This window comes from Cyclopterus lumpus, chromosome 4, assembly GCF_009769545.1.
Source record: "Cyclopterus lumpus isolate fCycLum1 chromosome 4, fCycLum1.pri, whole genome shotgun sequence".
In the NCBI taxonomy this organism is placed as follows: Eukaryota; Metazoa; Chordata; class Actinopteri; order Perciformes; family Cyclopteridae; genus Cyclopterus; species Cyclopterus lumpus.
Window position 1 is genome coordinate 22,933,862 of NC_046969.1, and position 5,617 is coordinate 22,939,478.

Below are 5,617 nucleotides of genomic sequence, written 5' to 3' on the forward strand. Positions count from 1 at the left end.
TTTGTACTGTGCACTCAACGAATAATGTTATTCATACTGGTCGTGCAGTTAAACACACATCATATTTATGGTTTTATTTATATTTTCCATATTTAGGAGAGGTCACGGTACCAGAAAATGAAGATTCCCAATACCAAGGTTAAAAAAAAAGTTCAACAAGTTTGTATTTATTTTGTTTTCTTGCCAAAAAAACTCAACTTTACAAGATTGTATTTGAGAACATCGTAATAACCTTATAAATGACCTTCTGCCGAACACTCATTGTTGCTCACTAGAGCGTGAAGGGCATCATAATGAAACTCAAGGCAACTCCAGCTTACGTTAGCTAACGCTAACTAGCTTTCCTCCTGCCTCTTTTTCGACACAGATTTGTAGCATAATACGGAGCTTTCTTTCTGATTGAGGCAATGTAAGTCTCAAGCCCACCCGGTAGCTATCAGATACCTGCGGTAAGAAAGAAAAACAAGTTTTCAGAATGTTTGGCATCGGCTTGAAGCCAAATTATCGGTTCTGCTGACGTCCCTTTTTTTGTCGTAGCCACATTAGCAGCTAGCGATGGCCGGTAGATTCAGACTGAAACATCCCAACCTTTGGATGGATGCCGTGACATTTTGTATGGACGTGCTGCTCAGATCACGAGTCCTGTTGACTGAAAGGTTTTGAGAACCAGTGGATTGATGGGTTTATTTGGTACAGACGTTCATGTTCCCCTCAGGATGAACTGTAACAACATTGGACGCCCTCAACTTCCATCCAATTCTAATGTTGACTTTTGATTATATAGTATTGACACCCTCAGTCTAAGCCGTGCATTGTGTGCAAATTACAAAAAGCTAACATGCTAAACTAAGATGCTAAACATTACGCCTTCTAAATAATCAACCAGTTAGCATTGTCACTGCGAGTGTGTTAGCATGCTGACATTAGCATCAAAGCAGCTAGCTTGGCTGTTGTTGCCGTCAGTCCACCTGTGGATATTAGTCAAAGTCCACAAGGAGTTTATAATAGTTGTAATAATGCAATAGTCTATACGTTTTCATGTTTTGTTGTTATTCCTGAAGCTCTCTGTATTCTGTTGATATTTTGAAGCTCCTCCATTTGTGAATTACATTGTGGGACAATAGTGTACAGCAAGAGCACGCTCAAAAATATAGTGGATGGATGTTTGGATACATAGATGATGTGATACATGGAAGGATGTTTGACAGTATGGATTTATGAATGGATACAGGATGGATAGATGGATGGATTGATGAATGGTCGGAAGTACTGATGATGAATGTTCGGATGGATGGAACAAAGGACTGTGATCTACTAAAAGCCAGAAAGTCTGATTACAGAATAGAACAAAGAGACCTCCCATCTCGCTCTCTCTGTCTTTTGTTAACTTTGTTATCCCCCTTCTGCAGAACCCAGAATGGTACTTGTGTGTTGAGCTTACGTATCTTTCTGTGTGTGTGTGTGTGTGTGTGTGTGTGTGTGTGTGTGTGTGTGTGTCTGTGTGTGTAGTGACTGTGCTGCCTGCTCAGGGAGGCACGGGGCCCAGACACTTGGAATCATTTAGTGAGAATTTCGAGTGTGGGAGGAGAGGAATGTGCACCCAGATAAAAGAAAGAAAAGTGAAAGAAAAACATAGCAGAAAGAGGGGGTGGAGAGTGCGATAGATAGACACTGATATAGACAGAGAGAGAGAGAGAGAGAGAGAGAGGGCAGGCTTGGGAGAGTGTGTGGCAGGTGAAGAAGGGGTGGTGGAAGACATTTCCTTTTGGAGTGGAGGAAGACGAGCTCAAGACGAAGACGGGGGTGAAAAGGAGGGCACGGACAGGGGAAACAAAACGGTGAAAAAAGGGAGGCAGAAGATAAGAGATCTGGAGCCAGCGACAGACAGTGGGAGCAGCAAGCGGAGGAGAAACAAGGCTTGGGGGAAAAGAAATCAAATAAAAGTGCGAGCTGCCCACTCCTTACCTATACTGTTCTCCATTAAGCGGATTTTGTTTAGTTTTTTTCAAATGGCTCTTGCAGGTCTCGCTTAGGGGGAACATCTATTCCTATCACAATGCTGCCTACACACCGTGCAGTGACAGGCAGAGCGGGAGAGAGAGAAAGGAAGGGGGGGGGCACATGTATAAATGAATGATGATTTAGTATGTGCGACTCAAGGCTCAAGTAAAAAGTATGTTATGTCGCTTTTATTAATAATAGCACTAAACACACATCTGCTGGAAGCTTGTTTTCTTGCTGCGGAGCCGTCGGACGCACCTCTCTCCAAATGAACCCCCAAATGAGAATAGAAAAATCGTCCCGTTGTCATCGATACCCTGAGACAGCTATTGGAGTTGGTGGCATCGGGACGATATCTAAAGTCGGCATCGGTGCATCTCTAGTTTGGACTGGAGAATGGACGCTCTAAATCACTTCCAATCTGAGTTCTTGGTAGTTGCAGGAAGATTTTGTATTTTCGGAGCAGGACTCTTTTTTTTTTTGGGTCACAGACTGACGGACAATTTTGGAGTGGGGGTTCCGGTCCTGTAGGATATATTTTTGGCACATATATTGTGCCTTCAGGACCAACGGGGCAGACCCCTTCTCCAGACCCAATAGTGTAAAACAAACAGCGGCCCTCAACCACCAAATACAGGACTGGGATATGAAGGAGATGATTGGTGATGTTGGGTCATGCGGGAATATTTGCATGCGGATTGTTTGCATTTACAGTGGTGACTTCCACTGTTATTTCTTTCATAATGACAAGAGAACATTTCTGGTAGTGGAAGAAGCATTTCCTTCAAAGGGCTAAGGGTTTGATGAAAAGTGTCTATCCATGCAAAATCTGCCATCGGCCTCCTGACCCAGCTGATGAGCTACGTAGTTTAATTGGAAGGAGCATAACCCTGAAAACCACAGAAAATCAGCAACCATTGTTGCCTATTGACAAGAACTAATCCCTTGCCAGCAGGTCATGATGATTGCCATCCAAAATCAATCCCAGGGACTAACTTGTGCATGTGGACCGGCCATTCCTCTGTCTTGGAGGGATTAATATGGGCAGGCTTCGAATTAAAAAATTGAATGACGAATCAAGAGTTCCATTGATGGACGTGAGGCACTATTGATCAGCCAGGGGGGGGGGTGGTCACAGAATGAACTGGGCCCGGCCTGACCTTTATGGCTCCTGGCAACAAGGCGGGCACATTCAATCTCGCTTGACCCACTCAGCTTTGACCTTTGACCCCCCCCCCCCCCCCAGCAATGCTGCCTGGTGTGAACTCTCACCTCCCGGGGATCAATAGCTCTTGACCATCGCCTCAGGCCTTCGCCCCGGGAGCGCCGAGGGCGACAGAGGACGGTGGAAGCGGGGTAGAAGCGGCTTACCTTAGATCTGATGAGAGTGACAATCGAACGTACATGGGTATGTACATTTAGAAATGCAACGAAGCACCAGTAATGTAATCTTTTCCTAAAACTTAACATTTAAATTTCGACTACAACACTTCAACTAGAACTCAAGGGAACGAGGGAAAATATTTTCAAGCTCCCCCAATTTATTTATGTCATACACGGATGCCTCTTCTCCCCACTTCAAAACTAGGTTTCCACATTCTGATCCTTTAGTTATTGCGGGTTTGTTGTGTAGTTTTTAACAAGTCAGATCACTAATCCTCTTATGCTGGGACGGCGCAGCAGCGCGGCGTCTGAAAGTCGAGCTGCCCTGCGTTCTAAATCAGCAAGGTAAAGTTCTTGATCTCGGGTTGGAAAAGCTCCCCTCAGTTTTCTGCTTGGAGATGATAGTGTGCACGGCGGGAGGCTTTGTGGTCTAAACCCCATTCCAGCGTTTGCTTTGCTGTTGCTACACTTTCGGTATTAGGCTACTTACAAAACAGCCGTTTCAATCCTTATTCCCGTATGCCTCGTTCCAACGTCAGGCTTGAACTTCTGGATTTAAAAACACACACACACACACACATAGGACCGCGCTGGCGAAAAAAAACGCACACTCTAATAAATACACGGTGTGTGTCGGTGGGAGAGATGTGTTGAGGGTGTTATAACAGCAGTGAGTCATCCTCAGCAACAGAACACAACAGAACAGTCTGAATCCATTGTGTGGTTCATCTAAAGTGAGCTTTCAAGGCTCAGTGGAGAAAAAAGGGTTTGAACCCAAAAGGCCTGAGTCGGCAGCTCGGTAAAAATAAAAACTTAATCGAGGTCGAAAACGGTCAATGAAGAAGTGACAAACAAAAAAAACATGGCAATTAGTTTCAATGTTTTCACTTCCTGTCCTCTTGTCTCGAAGGCAATGTTTTTTGTTTTTGTTTTGTTTAATGCCTGAAATAAGTAATAATGTACAGTATCTGTTGGTTAAATGCACGGCGTCTCTTTCAAAATAAAACTTCCGATGCAGCTTAACTTAGTTTTTAGCACTTGGCGACAAAAGGACTTTGTTTCGGCTCAGGAAAAGGTTGAAATACATCCATTATGTGCGTAGCCTGCGTTTGTTACGGAACTCTTGGCGTCAGTAAAGTACATAAGTCACTTAACTAAACGACAGTAAAAAAAATAAGTAAACATTGACTTGAGCCACCCCATCCACCCCGAACCCACTTCCTCCCTCTTTATACTACATCAGTCGCTCCGACGTTTACATTGGGTTTAGTAGAAAGCCGGGTGCACGTACAGGCGCTCAAGGGGGGGGGGGGGGGGGGCGGATTCAGGGATAATTAGTTAAAGGCGAACGTTATACGTGGCCAATATCTCCAGCGATGTATTAATCATTCTGAAGCAATGAAAATGTGTCTAAAAACAAAATTAACATTTTATTGTATTTGTTTTGTTTTTTTACAATCCCCCCCCAGAAATGTATGTTGCATCGTGCGAGTTTTCTGCATTAGCATGTGTTTCTTTTCTTGTGTTTTATGTGTGAAAACGGATATGCATTTTCTCCCTTGTCTATTTTGCATGTGTTTTTCTCAACTCGAGACGTGTCGAGCGCGCGCCGAGTAATATTACTACGAAACTAATATTCACTCATCGTCAACCACGTTAAGTGTCACAAAGAAAAGTAACGCAGGCTCCCTTTATGGAAAAACACAACGAGGTTTAGAAATTGAAAAAAGCTCGTCAACATTTTTTTTTTTAAACTCGGATGGAGACCAACAATTCATTCTTAGTTGTGGCTAAAGTTAACTTCAAACTCGTGTCCCACGGAGCCTCAGACACTGCAGCAGCCAACAGTCATTGTGAGAGTCAGCTTATCCATCCCAGAATGTTCCTGGTACAAGAATATAACCCTCTGTGTGTGTGTGTGTGTGTGTGTTTGTTCTCTCATTTCCCATTTCTCATGTCTGTGGTCTCACAGACAGCAGGGCCCATCTCACGCGAGCCGATGCATGACTCAGACCGACGCAGACTTGTGGCTGGCGGCTGTGACTCAGAGAGAGGAAGGCAGAGGGAGGGTTGAGGAGGGAGGGAAGGGAGTTAAAAGGGGGGATGGGGGGGGAGTAGAAACAGGGAGAAGTGGAGGGGCGTCAGAGATGGGATGTCTTCTCCCCGCTCACCCAGGGCAGCAGAGATGAGCAGCTGGCCGTGAATACACGTGTGGCAGCATCACGGGCGCATG